General features: G+C 43.8%; 1 protein-coding gene across 15 annotated transcripts in view; it reads right to left on the bottom strand.

The window, feature by feature from the left end:
- Positions 1 to 20,828, bottom strand: part of SRGAP2 (SLIT-ROBO Rho GTPase activating protein 2) — a 282,651-nt gene that overhangs the window by 218,840 nt on the left and 42,983 nt on the right. For 3 of the 15 annotated variants that reach the window (XM_070055194.2, XM_089311372.1, XM_089311374.1), the window contains exon 1: positions 10,444 to 10,691. The exons of 9 other annotated variants lie outside the window; for them this stretch is intronic. The gene's annotated coding sequence lies outside the window, so the exon portion shown is untranslated. Of the gene's footprint in view, positions 1 to 10,443; positions 10,692 to 20,828 lie in introns of those variants that run through there. 3 more of the 15 variants (XM_070055193.2, XM_089311371.1, XM_089311373.1) reach the window with 1 other exon arrangement.

Raw genomic sequence — 20,828 nt, 5'->3', positions numbered from 1 at the left:
GCACAGACAAAGCTTGGCTTTCATCTCCCACTAAACCCAGTGGGATACTAATGAGTTTTCAAAGATACAAAGCAAACTAATATCATTCCTGGCCATCATTTATTTTGGAGTCTACTACATACCAAGTAACCCAACAGTTTCTTTCTTGCTTTCAGTATTATCTCCTTTCCAAGGCACAAGAAAATACTCTTAAGTACCCAAGAGTCTTAAGACATATAGGGAAATAAATAAAATTGACAGGGATCCAGGCAGGATTTTTTTTTTTTTTTTTTTTTGACAGGCAGAGTGGACAGTGAGAGAGAGAAACAGAGAGAAAGGTCTTCCTTTGCCGTTGGTTCACCTCCAATGGCCACCACGGCCGGCGCACCGCGCTGATCCGATGGCAGGAGCCAGGTACTTCTCCTGGTCTCCCATGGGGTGCAGGGCCCAAGCACTTGGGCCATCCTCCACTGCACTCCCGGGCCATAGCAGAGAGCTGGCCTGGAAGAGGGGCAACCGGGACAGAATCCAGCGCCCCGACCAGGACTAGAACCCAGGGTGCGGACGCCGCAAAGCGGAGGATTAGCCTAGTGAGCCGCGGCACCGGCAAGGCACTTTCTTAATGTCTCTGGTGATCTTTGGAGACAAGGACCTTGCTTCTTTCAAAGAACTTCTCTCAATTTCTGATTATCATTATTTGTTTATTTATTGTCAGTCTCAGTAACTTCATGTGGGAAGAAACTTCCTTTTTTTGTTTGTTTGCTTTTAAAGAATTGCTTACTTATTTGAAAGACAGAGTTACAGAGAGCCAGAGATCTTTCTTCCATCTGCTGGTTCACTCCCCAAACGGCTGGAACAGCCAGGCATGGGCCAGGCCAAAGCCGGGAGCCAGGAACACCATCCTGGTCCCCTGCATGTGGGTCAGAGGCCCAAGCATTTGCGTCACCTACCACTGCTGTCCCAAGCATATCAGCAGGAAGTTAGAATGGAAGTGGGGCAGCCAGGACTCAAATAGGAACCCATAGGAGATGCCAGTGTTGCATGCTGAGCTTAACCTGCTGTGCCACAATTTTGCCCCTAGAATCTTCCTCTTTCTTGTTCACTGTTATACTCACAACTATTAAGTACTTGGAAATGTGTATTAAGTTACTATCAAGGCAGTCAAGGTGTGTCAGCTTTGGCCTCAGTAACAACCCCCCAAATCTTAGTGGCTTAACACAGCAAAAGCTCATTTCTTGTTCATGGTGTATCCAAGAAGGATGGAATCCTTTCATTACTGTAGTTCAAACACCCAGACTGAAAGAGCTTCCACTTGGTCACAAATTTTTATAATCACCCAGGCAAGAGAAAGAACATTGAACTGAAGAGTAATGGCAATTGTCTGCCCAGAAGGGTCAGGTATGGGCACATTTTGCTGGCTAAACCAAGTCACATGGCTATTTCCACTCCAAAGGGCAGTGGATGTGAGCAAGCACTGGAAGCCATAGCAGATTAAATAGCAAATCCAGAAGCATGATGCTGAAAGGGATTTCATTTGGTTCAATCCCCTGCTTCTAGGCAAGACTGCAATTAGCAAACAATAAGACAACTACCAGAAAAGCCTTGCTAACCAGAAAGTATGCCGGAATTTTCCAAGCAAGAGGAAATACCGGTATTCATTATGTCATTACCTTAAGAACAAAGTAAGTGGCGAAGGGGTGTTCTGCACTCAGGCTTCTTGTAACCAAAACCTCCTCTGTAGGGGAACGTGCAAGTTTGGTGGTTTGGTTTCAGATGACCAAGACCAAACAAAAAATAAAACAGCTCACTGAAATCTCACTTATACATTTATCATTTACCCAACTAATACATGTGAACAAAAGCAATCAACTGGCGACATCATTTTTAGACCACCAAGACACATCCACCCATCACCACAGAAGGCCTGTACAATGCTCAAACTCGTGTTTGGAACTTTCTCTGCAGCACAGTCCTCGGTATTTCCTGCGGATACAGAGCCAGTGAGATTTCTCATTCTTGCTAGACAGGCCTTTTTTATCTCCACCAGTCAGTCTCTTACAGTGAGATAACCTCCAGTCACAACTCTCCCTCCAAATGAATTTCCAAGTTGCCATGGTAACTAACACCTTCCTCCAATACTGTCAATATGCTTCCCAACCCTAAAGGCCCTCTCTTGATTTACTGCCACAAGTACCATCTTTTTATGCACGAGACAGTGCCTGTCTTCATTCTCTCCAAACCTCTGAGATTCTCTGCTAATAATAGCAGCTACCATCTACTGAGAATCAACTTTATGTCTATTATCTCATTTAATCACTTCAAAAAAAGAAACCACTGCATGACAGATATCATTCTCCTTATTTTACAGATAAAAGTAACTCTAAAACAGAGGTTATATAACTTGGCCCAGAAGCAGAACCAGAATTTGAACACGTAATTCTAAGACTGTCTCTCAGGCATCCTCCATTGGCACGTGGGCCTTTTCCAGCTCAAAGGAGTAACCTCATCTGTCCTGTTCTCTCTGAAAATCCCTGTTCCAAAAGGGCTTTCTACATTCCAAGCCAACTTCGTTTGCTTTCACATCAATACCACACTATCTTAACACACTTGAAGGTGTGTTAATGCAGATTAAACATTAAGAAAGAAAGAAAACCTCATTCTCTTGCTCTTTGTCTCCAAGGGCTATTGTGGGAAAGAATGAGATGATGGGTGTTAAGTGTTTTATACTGAGAGCGATGGTACATGATCAATCCCCAGCAGATGTTAAGGCATCCACAATGTGACTAGGTGCGAAGGAATGTCCCAAAAAGGGGGCAACTGCAGCCAAGTCTCCCGAATTTGCTTCCTTGGGGCCCCTTCAACACTCATTCTGCACCCTCCCATATGACCCATATCTTCACTCTCCCCTAGCTACAATTTGAGAGGCACACAAAGCAAGCACTGTACTTACTTCTTAACTGACCCATCCCCGACACACAGGGAGACTTCAGTGGAAGCCTTGTAAATAAGAGTGACATGCTTACCATCCCACAGCCATTTTTCCAGTCTGCTTTTTTTTAACCACTCACCTGGCAGGCCCTGGTATGTTCCCAGCCAGCAGCTATTTGTAAAACCGGTCTGCCTCCCTATTTCCACACGAAAGATCTGAATTCTTTAGTAGGAAGGGGAGTATTCTAAATAAAACAATTAGCAAGTCACCTAGAATTTCCACCCACTCCACAGAGACACACAAACAAGAGAATTAATCCGATTTGTTGTTTACCCACCACAGAGCCCCAGAGGTTGGCACGGGATGACTAATTCCAAGTTGCAATGGTTACAAAGGCCTAGTTCCCTAATTTCAAACTCTGTGCTGAAATTTGAAAGCATGTTTCCCCACCCCATCTTCCCTTGCATACTTCTGTGTATCAATCCATTAGGAATCTGAAGTGTAATTTATCTTATTCACTATTATCCTGTTAAATTGCTCTATAGCTGCCATGGCAGTAATTGCAGTGATCAGTGATTCAGACTTCATGAGCAAAGGGCCTTAAGTAGATTTCATTATTAGAATTTCCAAAGGTTTTATTATTAAAATAAGACTCAGAGCAGTATGCCTCCATGGGGCAGTCATACTAATGATTCTTGAGTTATGAAGGGATGTCGGTCCGATCATCAGTGTTTCATTGGTGAATACCAGTAATTGAGAATTTATCAGCTAATAAAACGAACCAGCATTTCACGAATGAAAAATAATAATCTCACTTTAAATAGCATACACAGCAATGTGAAGCTCTTTAAAAAGCTGCCTTTGTTCATTGAGCTATTTCTTGTATAGCAAATACTGTAAACAACTCAAGTGTTATTTGGAAGAGACTGGCTCAATAAACCAGCAGCCAGCCATTCGTATGATAGAATACTATGCAGCACCGATAAAAGAATGAGAGACTTTTCTCTATACCAGGATAGAAAGATACCCAGGACATTCTGTTAAGAACCAAAAGCAAGTCACAGAATAGGTTATATAATGCGCTACCTTTTGTGTTAAAGAGTAGGGGCGGGGCATGGGAACACATAATCATATTTGCTTGTATTTACATAAAGAAACACTGGACAGAGATCCAAGACACTATCATGAGTGACATATAATAAGAGAAGGGGAGTGAGGCTTTATATGAGCCAAGACAGGGGTAGAAGTAATACTTCTCAACATAAACCTTTCAAAATACTTTTTTCATGTTTTAATTTACCTTTACTATCGATGAACTGTATTTGATGGTGGAGGTGGGGAAATCAAGACTCTGTTTTCTATGTTTTGGGACCAGGTGGTCGGGCTTTAGTCTTCTAACCTTGGCCTGGCACAGTCACTAACTTCAAGGCAGGAGTAATTCAGGGCAGAGGAACGACAAGACTATTGTTTAATTGTTTCCTTGGAGACAAAACCTGTGGGTGTCTAAATTTTGAACACTACATGACTATGTAAGACAGGACTAACTCAGCCCTCTTGACACTACAATGAAAACGGACAGGAGATAGAAGAACCAGGTAAGAGTAGTCCTCTTTCTTTTCTATTTTTTTTTTTCTATCCATTAAGATTCTTTTTTTTCACACACACACACACACACACACACACACCCAGATGAATGCAATACCCAGGGCTGGTTCAGGCCAAAGCCAAGAGTCAAGAGCTTTATCTGGGTCTCTACTTGGGTGATAGGACCCCAAGCACTTGGGCTATCTTCTGCTACTTTTCTCAGGCACATTAGCAGGGAGCTGGATGGGAAGTTGAGCATCCGGGACATGAACTGGCACCCATACAGGATGCCACATCGCAGGCAGCAGCTTTACCTGCTATGCCACAATACCAGTCCCTCCAGTGGTCCTCTTTCTGTATGCAATTTACGATTTTCATTTTAGTCTTAGGTTACCATAATAGACTTTTGTAAAGAAGAAAGTTACATCCAAGCTTCATATTACAAGTATCTTCAGACCACTTTCAACACAAGTGCTTTTTTAATGAATCACTTCTGCGGTTCCCCATTCCCCAGACTAAACGGGAAAAAAGAAAAGGAAAGAGGCAACTACTGCTCAGGGTATGTCAGGAGTTTAGCTCTGTGGGTTCCGCCATGCCCTTTCTCCTCACACACTACTTCAGAGCACCCACGTCAGCTGATGACTCTGACATTCCTGTTCCCACCAGCGCAGACCGCATGCTCTAGCCCTGTCTTCCAAACTGCCTTGCAGACATCTCTACCTAGATGTACTGAGTATCACTTGTTCAAAGATGAATTCACTATGTTCTATTTCCACTTTTCTCAGCTCAGCTAGTGACACTGCCACACAAATGACACCTGAACCAGAAATCCGAAGGGCATCTTACACCCCTCCTTTGCCTTACCTTTATTTCTAGTCACCTGATCAACAATAAGGTATAATGATTTTTCACTTCCAAAATATCTCTCAGAACCTCACTTTCCTTGCCATTTTCCCTGACACTGCCTTATTCAGCATGTCATCATTCAACAATATTTAATGAAGCTAAATCACAGGTAGGTGCTTTTAAACAGAATAGAAGCAGCTATGATCTCTGCTTTCTGGTGCCCCACATCTGGTTATTTCTTACCTCAACTATCCAGATGCACTTTTGTCTCCTACCATTCATTCTCTACCAAGCATCCAGACAGCCTCCTCAGAACCTAAATGAATCATTTAATTCAGGGTTCAGCAAACTTCTTTCTTTTTTTTAAGATTTTATTGGCCGGCACCGCGGCTCAATAGGCTAATCCCCTGCCTGCGGCACCAGCACCCCGGGTTCTAGTCCTGGTTGGGGCACCGGATTCTGTCCCGGTTGCTCCTCTTCCAGTCCAGCTCTCTGCTGTGGCCTGGGAAAGCAGTGGAGGATGGCCCAAGTGCTTGGGCCCTGCACCCGCATGGGAGACCAGAAAGAAGCACCTGGCTCCTGGCTTCGGATTGGCGCAGTGCGTCGGCCGTAGCGGCCATTTGTGGGGTGAACCAACAGAAACTTTCTCTCTGTCTCTCTCTCTCTCACTGTCCACGCTGTCAAAAAAAAAAAAAAAAAAAGATTTTATTTATTTATTTGAGAGGTAGAGTTACAGACAGTGAGAGGTAGAGACAGAGAGAGAGGTCCTCCCTCCGTTGGTTCACTCCTCAGATAGCTGCAATGTCCGGAGTTGCACCAATCCGCAGCCAGGAGCCAGGAGCTTCTTCCTGGTTTCCCATATGGGTGCAGGGGCCCAAGTACCTGGGCCATCTTCCACTGCTTTCCCAGGCCACAGCAGAGAGCTGAATCGGAAGAGGGGCAGCTGGGACTAGAACTGGCACCCACATGGGATTCCAGCTCCGCAGGTGGAGGATTAACCTACAGTACCACGGCGCCAGCCCCTCAAACTTCTTTTTTAAGACTGATCTTTTTCAGTTGATACACACACACACACAGATACCTTCCAGCCACTGGTTCACTCCTCAAATGCTTGCAAATGCCAGGGCTGGGCCAAGGCAGAGTCAGGAGCCTAGTCTCCCATGTGGTTGGCAGGAACTCAAGTTCTTGAGCCATCATCTACTGCCTCCCGGGTACATTAGCAGGGAGCTGGATTGTAAACAGAGTAGCTGGGACGGGCCCTCCGACATGGTATGTGTACATCCCAAGAGGAACTTTAACCTGTTGTGCCACAACGCCTGCCCCTGCAAACTTTTTTCTATAAAGACCAGATGGTAAATATTTAGGCTTCTGGGTCATATGCTGTCTGTTGAAACTACTCAACTCTGCTCTTCTAATATAAAAACAGCCACACACAATGTATAAACCACTGGGTGTGACTGTTCCAATAAGGTTTATTTACAAAAAGACTTAGGCACTTGAGATAATAGCAAGCCAGATGGGTCGAATGGGCTTTAGTTTTTGGAGCCCTGATTTGATTAATTGCAGTGCTTTTTGCTCTATTATAATTAATCCAAATTCCTTTCCATGGCAAAGAAGGCCCTCTAGCCTCATCTGTGTACCACTGGCTCCTCCAGCCACCCTGCTGCTCACACATGGCACCTCTGTTCCCATCTCAGGGTCCCCATCAGGACCTTTCTTCGCCAGACCCTCTTGTGCCTGCCTCAGCTTAAATATCACCTTCTCAGAAAGGCCCTCATTACTCACTCGAATGCCCAAAAATTCTAATCCCCAGGTCTCTACTGGCTTTCTTCAAATTATGTATCAGCATCTGGAAAACCATGTGTTGCATGTATTTTGTTGTCTTGACCACCACACCACCACTAGACTATAAACTCCCTGAGGGCATAGATGGTCAAACATGTTCACTACTAGGTTCCCAGCACCGAGAACTGTGCCTGGCACTTTGAAGAGGCTCAGTAAATATTTGTTTTCTCAAGAATTATTGCCTCTAATCTCACTCCTGCTAACCCACTGCTATCCTCACAGCTAGCAGTGATCTTTCTAAATATACAAATGAATCAGTCCCTCTCCTGCCTGAAATACTTCCATGGCTTCCCACCAGCTTCAGGATGCAAATGCCAATTATATAGGAAGGCTATTGTAGTTGTCATCACACCTTCTGAGGTCCTCAGACAGCAGACTGTGAAATCGAAGTAGCAAGGACCATGTCTTGTTTATCTTTTCATTTCAAGTGCCTAGCACAGGACCACAACAAAATTTAAGGGCAATGAAGAAAGATCTTTGAACAAGATCCTTCTTATTCTCCTTTCTTTGGAAGCAATCTGGGTAGGAACTCTGCTTATAATTCTGAATTTGACTTTGGATTTTGTCACCCAGATTGTAGATGGCAGGCACCAACCATTTTCTCAAAGAATGGAAGGGAGGAGGCAGGGAGAAGAGTTAACACAAATCTCTCCAGGCTGTTTCCTGTGAACAGCTCTGGTAAAAGGGTTAGGAAAGGAGACAGAACATTTGTGCTGCAATGCAACTTAGGGATTTTCCATGGATTTCAAGTGTCCACATTTTCCCTGTCATCTATAAGCAAGGAAAACCTAATGCTGGCTTGTTTTGCTACATAAAATAACCCAAGAGGTTCAGGGAATTTCTTCAAAACTGCCTCACCAGTGGAAACTGTTACTTCCAGAAGAACTTCCATCAGCCTTTTGAAATCCTTCAACATTCATTAAGGCCAAGAAGTTTTCACCTAATTCGGTCTGATGGGTACGAGAATAGAGTCTTTCTAGGGAATACAGACTCCCAAATTGTTCGGCTGGGTAGTAAGGAGGGAATTTATTACTCAAAATCAAAGAGAAATGAAAGGAGGCCAGCCCAGAATGTCATTATACTCTTTCTTGCATGGGGGATTGAGTTCCAAAGTCATTCTATTACCTTTACGTGACCTCCTTACTTAGCATCTAAAAGCTTCATGTTCTCTTCTACTCTAAAAGCCAGATAGGTTCTCTTCTAATGTAATAGAATCTGCTTCAGAAAAGCTTATGCTGCGCCATCTCCAGACTCCAGAAATGATAGGCTATAAATTACTGGGGCTCCTGTTCAGTATAATGAAGTGTAAGTTAGTGCAGTATGAATGACTACTCCACACACTACTCTGAGTTGCTGGATGCAATTTTCACTGAAGCACTGTAGCAAGCACCAAACAGACCAGGATCTGGGATTAACTCACATAGAGCCTAGCTCCTCATCCCTCAATTATGGGGCCAGTCATAGCAGTCAAGCAGTGGATGGGAGAACAAGGCTCCTGGGTTTTCCCCTCATGTCTGTGTCTCTTCTACATTTGTAATCTCCGTGTGAAGAAGCTAAACAAGCCAAACTAAAATAACTGAATGATCAACATGAACCTCCAGAGACCTACAAAACTGCATTCAAACAGTTACATGGTCAACCTCAAGAATGACTAACTGATGAACCAGCAATCTGCCTGATTTGAGACCATATAAAATTCCTGTCAAGGATCTTCCTATATCAACATGGAAGCCAATAACCAACCATTCAAATGTGCCCCGCTGCCAAGCCTCTTTCCAAGGCCTTCTCACATTGCTAAATTTAACAAAACTGCAACCCATTATCTATACTTAAATCCTTTTGCCAATGGTACAGAGCATCCTGCTTCTGGCAGGTAATCAAGAGGACGGCCTACTCAGTTCCACTGTAAAGATGCTGAGACCCCTGGACTGCAAGAAGAAAGAAAAGAGAGAGAGAGTCAGCTCAGCACAGCTGGGCCAAAAGCACACTACACATTCTCCACCTCACCTTGCCTAATCCTAGCCAGGCTGATACCAAGCTGATGAGACGGGCAAAAGGTTCTCCCACTAAAACTGGAACTCTCAAGCTGACTTATTCAGAAATCCAGGAAGTAGCATTAAATCTTTAAAGACCATTTAAGTTCTCTGAGTGGTGACAGGACTTCTGACAAACAGATCACCGGTAGAGCACAGAGTCTAAAAGGGGCAGAAGTTAACTGGAGCCCAAGCAGAGCTTACTTACTGGAGTATTAGGCAAAGGCTGAAGTAGCCAATCCTAGCCAGAGAAACTGGCCCTGATAAGAGCGGCTTGATAGTCTAAGGCACGGCATGCAGAGGGCTAGAAAAATTCACTGTGATTGAGACGAACATGTTGGAACCACACAGGGGGCAGAGCAGGAGATTCTCAGAGAAGAATCTTTACAAAAAGTGAGGCACAAAGTGAACCACAGTGGTTCCAGGAGATTTGCCAATTCCCAGCGAGAGCTTCATAGTGGCTATGAACCCAGGAAGGGTTCACAAAATAATTCAATCCGAGTGCCCAGACTATGTTATCTACTAGAAGAAATCAAGGCCCTCTGGAGAAATGGTAATTTCCACATGTGGTGCAGGATGTAGATTGTTACAATACCTGGTTGTGCCAGAAAGCATGGAGGCTATCAAAAGGTCAAGTCAAAAGGACATGGAGGGTCTGGCACTGTGGTGTAGTGGGTAAAGCCACCGCCTGCAGTGCCAGCATTCCATATGGGCACCAGTTCGAGTCCCGGCTGCTCCACTTCCGATCCAGCTCTCTGCTATGGCCTGGGAAAGCAGTGGAAGATGGCTCAAATCCTTGGGCCTTTGTGCCTGCATGCGAGACCTGGAAGAAGCTCCTAGCTCCTGACTTCGTATCGGCCCAGCTCCGGCCACTGCAGCTATTTGGGGAGTGAACCAGTGGATGGAAGACCTCTCTTTCTCCATCTGCTTCTGCCTACTCTGCCTTTCAAATAAATAAGTAAATCTTTAAAAAAAAAAAAAAAAGACATGGAGTCAGCTTGAAGGGATACCTACTGACCTTAGACAATGCACACATCCAAAACAATGAGTAAGTGATGACTGCAATGGGTTGAAGCCCATCAAATGTATGATAATTTGAGTTCATAATGAAAGGAAGCAAAGACTAGCAGATTATATATAGATTAAAGGTAAGAGTTACATGGACTCCTGTAATCTAGACTGCTTTACCAAAAGCACCACCAGAAGACATCATTAGGCCCGACTTACCTCCATCCACATCTGAGGAGCCACATACAGCACCAGCAAAGACAGCAGAATGAGGACAGCGTTCTGCTCACAGACCAGCTGTCAGTATCCAAACAGACACCAGCCTCAACAGCACAGCACAGCTCCTCCCTAACCACATTCAAGTAGCCAGCTGGGAAAGTATTCAGAGAGCCCGCATCCTGACACACCACTGCCAAACAACTTAAACAGCAAAAAGCAACCCATCTAACACAGCAGTGCTGGCTGCCAGGAAAAGTTGTGTAGGGACAATGAGTAGAGGAAAAGCAGATCCCTCGGGGTCCACCATGCGCTATAGCGCTTTCAAATGCAGACCATACACCTCTGGGGCTGTGGAGCTACAGAGACAGGTTGTCTCCTTCCATCTCCTCAAAGATAAACAAGCAGGCAAGCTGGCCAGAAAACCACTCAGGGCATTCCTCTTGAAAGAATCTTTATAGAGCCAAAGAGGAATGGGTCTCTAGGCTGTATATATTCCCCTTAGCTCCTGGGATGATATCAGAATCCCTTTCCAGATGTGTTTAACACTTTGTGGTCACTTATATTCCTGCCACCAAGCAGCAGTACTTTGCTAATTTGAACAGATTCCAGTTAAGGCTTGACCCCAGCTCCCTGGATCTGGTTACCATTAGCTGAGACCGTCATCCATACTGTACCCTCTTTAGAATCCTAAAAACAGCTGTTCACCTACTTTTCCAAGACAAGTAATGACATCTGCCAAAGAAAACGGGGGCAGGGAGGTTGGGGGAGGGATGGGGAGAGAACTGCAAGGGAGAGTACGATTAGCATATGACCAACATAGCAAAAAGTGGAAGGGGAACAGAAACCATGCAAACAGTATGTAGGCTCATATTCATTTCCAAAGCTGGATTGCCAAATGAAGTGCCAACTTACAATTGCTACTAGAAGAAAGAAAAACGCAAATCCCAAATCATAACTTTTAGCATGGAAAACAAGAATTGGTGAGAATTCCACTTCCTGGTGATTTACCCTACAGGCTGAAGACTCACCTCAGCCTTTAAGAATCAGGGCATTTTTATTTAATGGCGGAACTGAAATCAGAATGCAGTAAAATCCCCAAAGACTGAAAACATCAGGATGAGTTCTGACCTCGAGACCGTTTCACTCGCTCTTCGAAAACAAAATATACAAGAACCAAGAGGGAGAGTCCTTCTCACTACCCCTGATGTTGGAATTCAGCTATTTAAGGTCTACCTTGTCCAGATCAAGGGCTCCCCATGAGTGACTATGACCCCCGACCTGAGAATCACTCAGAGGGCTAAACAGTAACCTTCAAAAACTGATGAATGCAAAATCTGACACAGATCCAAAACACCCCCAGCCCAGCCTGAAAAGAAATCATCCATAGACAGCATAGGTCCTCTCTCTTAATTCCACGCCTTACTATTTTGCTCAGAGTCTTAGCCCTAAATTTTTCTGATCTTGATTGTTTTGCCAACCTAATTAAGGAAAACTAAGTAGAAATAAATTCTGTCACCAAACCAAATTGAAACTCCCTAGGCAGTATGTCTACTGTACTCAGGAGACTTGAACTTCCCCTCACCCAAAAATAGCTATCTGGAAGTCAGCATCCTCAGAATACATTTCAGATATAAACTGGAAATATCCTGCTGTAAACTAAAACTGTGGCGCAGTAGGTTAATCCTCCACCTGTGGCACCGGTATCCCATATGGGGGCCGGTTTAGTGCCAGCTGCTCTCTTCCAATCCAGCTCTCTTGCTATGGTCTGGGAGAGCAGAAGATGGCCCAAGTGCTTGGGCCCCTGCACCCACATGGGAGACCAGGAAGATTTGGATTTGTGCAGCTCCAGCCATTATGGCCACCTGGGGAGTGAACCAGCAGAAGGAATACCTTTCTGTTTGTCTGTCTGTCTCTCCCTCTCACTGCCTATAACTCTACCTCCTCTCAAATAAATAAATAAAATCTTTAAAAAAAAAAAAAAAAGAGAGAGAGAGACTTTGCTTGAGGAAAACTAGATGTGGGGTGGGATGGTAGAAAGGACACAGGAAGTGGTATTAAATATGACAGCTTCTTCATGTATGATTAAGTACCTTCTAAATTCAAATTGGGGTAACATATTACAAAAGAGATGGCAAGAAATTAAATCTATTATTAAAATCTTTTTTATGCTATTCCAAATACATCTTGGTCAGTTCATAAACATATTCCAGCAAATGCTGGAGACGTTTTTCTTTCCTTAAGAGTCTTTTTTCATTTTACCATGCTCAACAAAACATCTTCCACACTTAGAAAGAGGATGGAGACAAGCCAACTTCAGGCCACATGTTGCATGGGGAGAACGGTCCCAAAGAGATGGCTCTACACCCCTCTGACAACTCCACAATAGACTGGCCACACACAAGTGCCTAAAACAAGGAAGTTCATCCAAAAAACAAACAGTTGGCAAGATCAAGGCTTCTGGCCCAAAGGACTTGCAGCTGGTCTGGCGATTCATCAAAAAATCTAAATTTAAATGGAAGACATATTCAAATGTGACATGTAATAAAATAATTGGGGTGGCAAAGAGTCTTCCAATGTTCACATCCTCTGACTTACGAACAGTGATATACTAGGGACAGTTATTTGGTGTGGTGGTTAGCATGCTGCTTAGGATACCTGCATTCCAAATAGGAATGTCTGGGTCCAAGTCCCCGCTCTGCTCATGGTCCCCAGCTTCTACTAATGTGCACTCTCAGAAGCAGCAGATGATGGTCCAAGTAGTTGGGTCCCTGCTACCCAGGAAACCTGGATTGAATTTCTGGCTCCTGGCTTTGGCCTGACCCAACTCTGGCTGTTGGGAACATTTAGGGAGTGAACCAATGGATGAGAGATCTCTACCTGTCCATCTGTCTTTCTTTTTCTATCTGCCTTTCAAATAAAACAAAATTTTAAAAGTGTTTTAAGTAAAAATGTTAACAGCTAAAATGGCTTAAACTTGATAAGAGTCTATTGGAATTTGCTAAGAATTATGTCTATCCCACAGGCAAAGCCATGCTGACCATGTCTTCTTCACACAAGTTTATCATCCAGATGTATGACACTGGTCCAAGATGCTCCTTCTTCAAAGTTCATTAACTGAGTGACTCAATGAATTTATTCATTCAACCAACAAATATTTACTAAGAACCTTCTAGTCATCAGGGATACAGCAAAGAAAAACAGGCAAAATCCCTTCCCTGGAGGAGTTTACATTCTAGTGAAGAGGGAAAGGGAGTCAGACATTAATCAAAAAGGAAATATGAGACGGGGTATATTTCATAAGCAGCAGTTAAAAAGACCTTATTGATAAAAGATGACTTCAGAGTAGAGATCGGATGCAGTGAGGGAGTGAGCCATGTAGATACTAGGGGAAGAATGTTCCATGCAAAGCGATGAGTGGGGCAGGGTCCTGAGACAAATCTGGGCCATGGTTGCCTGGCATGTTAAAGGAAACACCAGGAGCCCAATGTCGCATGTGTAGATGGATACCCAGAAAATGTTCAATGAACAAATATGGAACTGAATATCTGGTAAAGCCCAAAGATCTGCAGTTTGAAAAGCGATTAAAAGAACAAAAAGCATTTGGCACTAGACATATTCTACAATAAATGAGCCTCTCTCTCTTTTTTTTTTTTTTATAAAAAGTTTCCCTTTATAACTCATTTCACAGTAGTGAGTAATGAAGTTGACAAAAACTTCATATAACACAGCAGAGAGTCTAAACAATACAGCCCATTTCCCTGAGAGGCCACAGGTAGTCACTAAACCTCATAACACCTAAAACATAGGGTGAAATAGTCCATGAATAAGCTCATGTTTCAATAAATATTGAGTCATAAGAGAAACTAAGAAGGTATATTTATGAATAATATTATTACAACAAGTAAGAATAACACATGCCACTCCCCTACAGAAGAGGTCAATGGGCTATTATAGAATGTGCTCTACCTCCTCTGTAAAGCTGAAAAGGAGGTTCAATGGTAGGTTTTTCCCCCTGCAACACTGCTCTGAGAAAGGTGACAACTTCCAACTATGGAAGCTTTTCTGTCAAAGTGACCCTTGAGAGTCTCCAAGTTCTTAACCCAAAGTAACCAAGAGAGTGCAAAATATGGGAGCAGAAAATGCAGCACCAAGGAGACATAACAATAAAATGAGTATACACGATACGGCAGCAGCACTTTTCTCTGTTAAGTCGTTGATCATTCTGAAGGACCAAATTAAAACCCAACATTAATCAGGCAGGTTTGTGATTAATCAGGTAGGTGTGAAAAACATCTTATTTACCAAAATAGAAAAAGGAGGAAGATGAGACTTGTGAAGTGGTTGAGACCAATTACATCGTATGGGAAGCTGCAACATTTGGGAGATGAAGTCCTAGACAGATCTGTCAGCTGAGTCGGAAATCATTTGATGTGATCTTGGACTAATTATTTAACTTCTGTGCCTCTGTCTCCCATCTGTGCCTGAGTCTGCCATTCATTGTAAAGGCAAGCAAATGATTTCCGCCCCCTCCTATCCTAACAGGGATGTTAGGAAGCTGAGATCATGTCTCTGGAAGCTCCAGGGGTTCCCGGGAGAAAGGCACTCCACCAACAGAGGACAGTTTTCGGGAAGATAATGAAGGATCCGGCTGCTCTTAGAACCACCCCCACAGTATGGAGGCTCCCTTCCCTCGGCATCATTTGGCTTAAATAAATAAACCTGCATAACACACAAACTCAGGGTCAGGGCAAGTCTCTTTGCAGATACTGTCAAGCCCTCAATGTGAACCCATTCTCACAAATATAATAACTACTTTCAGGTGTTTAATAAACATTCAGTGATGCTTTCAAATCACCAGTATCTTCACTGAAATGACCACATTGTTGTAGTATGAGGTCATAGAAAGACCATGACCAAGTTCTGACCACAGGCAAGTTCTGACCCTCCATCTCCACCTCTATATTATGGGCCTGCCAGTACTGAAGATGAAATGAAGTAGCATGTGAAACGCTGCGGGCACAGCCCTAGGCTTATAGAAGAAGCAAAATATGTGTCAAAGCCCTCCTCCTCCCTAGACTCTGCTCAATAAATAATGAGTGTTGTTAATCCTTTAATCACAGATCCAGAGGAAAATGAAACAGGAAAAGGCTCACTCATAAATATCTTATCTGCCTTTATAACTCCTCAACTGGAGCAGAGTAAACAAGCCAAACTTTAATTAGGATCATAACATGGGATGTTCCAGGTAAGCCAGGCTCATAAACTGCAGACAATTAGAAAGAGACTGGTTTTCCATGGACTACTCCATACCTGTGCTAGTCAATGATAGAAGCAGACCCAGTCCTTTGTCCCAGCTTCCCAAAGACATCCATTAGTCAGGCACATATGGCTCCAGTGGGATGTGGGGTCAGAGGCTTTCTATTCCGGCAATTGTGGTCTAAGAATAGAACTCCCAAACACAGGGCAAATGGACTCACAAGGATTGTGTTCATCTACTATGCACATTACCATCTGAGGACTATTTAAAGCACAAGGGCCAGAAGCCCTCTGAATGCAGGACTGACGACGGGAAACAGGCAGGGTGTGTTTTTAATATAGTTCTTTTACAACTTAGAAATATACTGCAACTTGTAGAGCCCCCATGTGGGATCCTGAGTTGCACATCCACCCTCACCAGTTCAGAGAGCTAACTTGACTCCACCATCAAGCAAGGAATGTGAAGCTCATTTTACAAATGGAAAAGTGAGACGCACAGAGGGACAGGTTTGCACACGACTAAGTCCACTACTAATAACTGCAACAGCTAAAGCTGACTATGTGCTTCTACATACCAGGCCCTTTGCACCTCAACTCTAATCTCCCAACATCCCTACAAGGTAGCCAGTTACTTGGTTTACATTTTACAATGAGAACGTTGAGGTTCTGGAAGATTAAGCTATATACTCTTGTGACACAATTTATAGGTAGCACAGCCAGGATTTGAGCCAGGATTTGAACCCAAGTCTCTCTGTTGCCAGTTTGTTGTTTGGCCTGTTGTTTGTTTGTGACTATACCATACTGCCTCGCTTGGTTTCTCTCTGCTAATTTAAGAACTCAAAGAACCTATAATCAAAAACCATACTCTAAAACATTAGGTCTCATGCCTTATTACTTAGGTCATCCACTGGTAAGCAAAGAAAATTAAGTAGTTCAAGATCAACAGCAGAGTCTGTAGGGACAGAAATCAGATCATAATTCCGATTAGTTAGACAAAACAAACTCCACATCAAAGGAATCTTTACTAGAAAAAACCAGGTGACCTTCAGTCTCTGATAAGGCTTATCTCATTATTCTTCCCGTCCTGACACCCCTACACTTCAGCTAGCTTCATATATTCTGAATCTGTACCACACACTGATTCGGCACCTTGTCATCACGAATCCAAAGGCAAGTTCCTTGGAAGCAACATGAAGATTTTATTTCTACAGAGCCATTCCCCTGACCAGCCTCTCCGCTACATACCTCTTATCAAATTTCAAATTTTCCAGAACACATTCTAAGCCTTATCATGTTCAATCAACTGATTACAATGTGTCAGATCAGGGGCAAGATCAATTCTACAGTGAAGCGGGTTAACGCCCTGGCCTGAAGCGCCAGCATCCCATATGGGTGCCAGTTCAAGGCCCAGCTGCACCACTTCCTGTCCAGCTCTCTGCTATGGCCTGGGAAAGCAGTAGAAGATGGCCCAAGTCCTTGGGCCCCTGCACCCACATGGGAGACCCGGAGGAAACTCCTGGCTCCTGGCTTCGGATCAGCGCAGCTCCAGCCATCAGATGGAAGACTCTCCCCCTCTCTGCCTCTCCTCTCTCCGTGTAACTCTGACTTTCAAGTTAAACAAATAAATCTTTTAAAAAAAAGAAAAAGATCAATTTTTCAGTTCTCTTACCCTCATGTCTCTTGCCAAAAGTGAGCTCTTTGGAATCTTTGGTGTCACTCAAATCATTGACAGCAGAGAGTCGGGGAAAGGGGGTAGAGATGCACACATACACCCAAATTTTAGTAGTGATGATGAGCCAGGAAAGGTACGCATGACACAGCCCAGACCAAGCTGGCAGGGTTCTCAAAATCTTTTGAAAATGACTTTATCTGAAGGTTGTAGCATATTTAACTCAGCAGGATGGAAAGGTCTGGGGCTCAACAGGAACTCCTGGCAGCGTCCTCCAGGCTTTCAAAGTCAGGTCTCCAGGGCCTGGCTCTGTAATGCTATCACTTCCACATAGAAGCTGATAAGAGTTGGGCACCCTCATTTTTCTACCCTCCAACCCGTCTGATGAAGACAGAAACCGGCATTTGTCTGGTCTAAGGAAGCTAACTTGCAGCAGTGATGTAGTGTGACAAGGAGCACGTATGGGACCTTAAACAGTCCGATTACATAGTTAACATGAACAGGAGCATGTTACCCATATTAACAGGTGTCAAGTCTATAGCTGGTGTTTTCCTTATACTCATCTCTCACAAACCTTGATCATGAGAGAAGGTAAGAGGTTCTACAATTGCATGCACCACTCTTAAGAGAGTAAAAAAGTTCCCTTTCTTCTAAAAGGGGTGTCCTAGCTGTAATATCTTTTGGGGTAGTTGAATGGACTTTGTATTCTGAGTAAGAGAGATTCTGTTTTTTCCTATTTGTAGAAATGAGGAAGTAGAATGATTTATACACAGGCCTGATCTCTTTCAGAGAGTCTACTTAAAAGTAATGCCACAATTTCGGGCCCTCCTGGAAGAGATACCACCTCTATCAGGTTCTAATTAAAGACATGTCCTTGGGGCCAGAGCCCTGGCTCACTTGGTTAATCCTCTGCCTGCAGCACCGGCCTCCCATATGGATACCGAGTTCTAGTCCCGGTTGCTCCTCTTCTAGTCCAGCTCTCTGCTGTGGCCCGGGAGGGCAGTGGAGGATGGCTCAGGTGCTTGGGCTCCTGCACCTGCATGGGAGACCAGGAGGAAGCACCTGCCTCCTGGCTTCGGATCGGCGTAGCTCTGGCCGTGGTGGCCATTTGAGGGGTGAACCAATAGATGGAAGACCTCTCTGTCTCTCTCACTATCTATCTGTCAAATAAATAAATTAAAAAAAAAAAAAGACATGTCCTTTTTAAACACCAACATGGACTTGTTGTCAATCCTAAATAATAAGTATATAATGTAGGGGCTGGATGTATGTTTCCTATACTATAGTCATCTTGAATAAGTTCAAAATAAAGTGATAGTGGCAGTTACAATACAAATGCCAGCTCATACCATCCCCCATCTGAATCCCATGGAAAAATGCTACCTGGGAACACCTCCCTGTCAGTCACATCATCAGACAGGGAAACGGAGTGATCAGTCCAATTTCTAGACACTAATATATTCAAATCAATTAATCAATAGTCACCAAGTGACTAGAAAGTAGCTGGCACTCCACTGCGTGCTATAATACATGTGAGGCCAATCAAGTTCCACTCTAATGCGAAACACTAAACTGCAAATCAGAGTATTTAAATTGCTGAAGGAGGTGTAGCCAAATAGGCCAATGTGCCCTTCTCCTTCTCAGAAGCTAAGTCAACTAATGAAAAAAGCTGCTCCGTCTACTAAGTAGATCCGGATCCTCTCCATGGAGTGAGTAGGACAAGTGGGAAGCCCATTTCTCAAGACTGGATCTACCCTTTCTGTCCAGATTCCTGTGGGAGACCATCACCCCCTCCCCCTGCTCAGTCTGAGTTTACAATTTTCTACCAAAAGAGGAAGGTCTGGAGGACATTGGCAACCATCAGGAGTTTCCTTATGACTCGAAGCCTCTTGACCCTAGCCTGGTGCGGTCGGAGTCTACATTCTGAAGATTCTTTTTTTTTCTTTTTCTTTTTCTTTTTTTTTTTTTTTTTTGGCAGGCAGAGTTAGACAGAGAGAGAGAGAGAGAGAGAGAGAGAGAGAGAGAGAAAAGTCTTCCTTTTCCGTTGGTTCACCCCCCAAATGGCCGCTAAGGCCAGCGTGCTGCACCAATCCGAAGCTAGGAGCCAGGTGCTTCATCCTGATCTCCTATGGGGGTGCAGGGTCCAAGGACTTGGGCCACAGCCAAGAGCTGGACTGGAAGAGGAGCAACCAGGACAGAATCTGGCACCCCAACCGGGACTAGAACCCAGGGTGCTGGCGCCACAGGCGGTAGATTAGCCTAGTGAGCTGCAGCGCCGGCCTACATTCAGAAGATCTTGTTTCCCGTCCACCCCTAGGTTAGCGCCTCAGCTAAGAATAGCAGGCCATTCACAACCTTTTCATTTGCCTTTTTCTCTTATATATGCACGAAATCCTGTTCTTGTACATTCTCCAAGATAAATGGAAATATTCCTAAATGGGTACAGAGCAACAGTTTAGTCTCAGTGCAATCTATAGAAAGACACGCCTGGAGGAATTCTACTTCAGAGGTGAGTGCCACAGCAACAGCTGGGGCCCAGACTCTTTCTCTGAAGCTCCAGAGACTCACATTCAGACACAGTAACCCGGTGGGCAAAAGATACAAGACGGACAGAACCTCAACCCCGTGTCCATCCTAAACCTACCGACCAGATCATAAAGCTGACTGCTCCTTATTAGGGTGAACTATGTAAAACTACCTACAGAATGGGAATTTCATATAATCTAATCCAACAGAATTGAGAAAACCCAAATCAAGTGTTTTGCTAATGAACAAGACAAAATCTATAGTTTCCAAGGTGGCTCTACCACTCAACCATTTCCTATTAAGTCTTCAGCAACCAGAATATTTTTTTAGGAATTTTGGAATCTATGGAACACCTTGTCAGACAGGCCTTAGCACTAGAAAGAGATAGCCATCCTCACACTCCTTTCATATCCATTTCCATATTCATTCCTGGCCCTCCGGGAGCTCAGAGAACAGGCAAGTGAAGAGGCAAAGATAAGAGTTTGGAAACTGCTACTCTCTGACGAGTACAAAACAAGAACTCAGTATATGACTCAATTATGACACTTTTCATGTTATAATTTTGCCTGGTTGTTCCTATGTAGGCCTCACAAATCAGATGATGTACACTTGGGACAAAAGTTGTGACCTCTTTGTTTCTGAATTCCCAGAATCCAGCACAGTTCTCACACAGAGCTAAATGATATTTGTTGAATGACTGAATGATTCTTAGATGCTGAGAGGCCTCCTTGTAAAATGAGGTAAGTAATGTTTCAGTTAGGAAGGTTCTTACAGTTCAGAACAGGCTATTAATTATAGTACTAGATAAAAAAATAGCAGACTCTTGATTACAGAAATGCAAAGAAAAGGAGAAAAGGGTGTGTGGGGGGAGGCATACTTTATAACCAAAAGAAGTCTGAAATTACAGACTAAAGTCTGCCTCCAACAGGGAGTG

This window comes from Oryctolagus cuniculus, chromosome 13, assembly GCF_051225735.1.
Source record: "Oryctolagus cuniculus isolate XC-2025 breed Fujian yellow rabbit chromosome 13, ASM5122573v1, whole genome shotgun sequence".
Classification (NCBI taxonomy): domain Eukaryota; kingdom Metazoa; phylum Chordata; class Mammalia; order Lagomorpha; family Leporidae; genus Oryctolagus; species Oryctolagus cuniculus.
The sequence above is the reverse complement of the archived record's forward strand: the minus strand, read 5'-3'. Positions and strand labels throughout refer to the sequence as shown.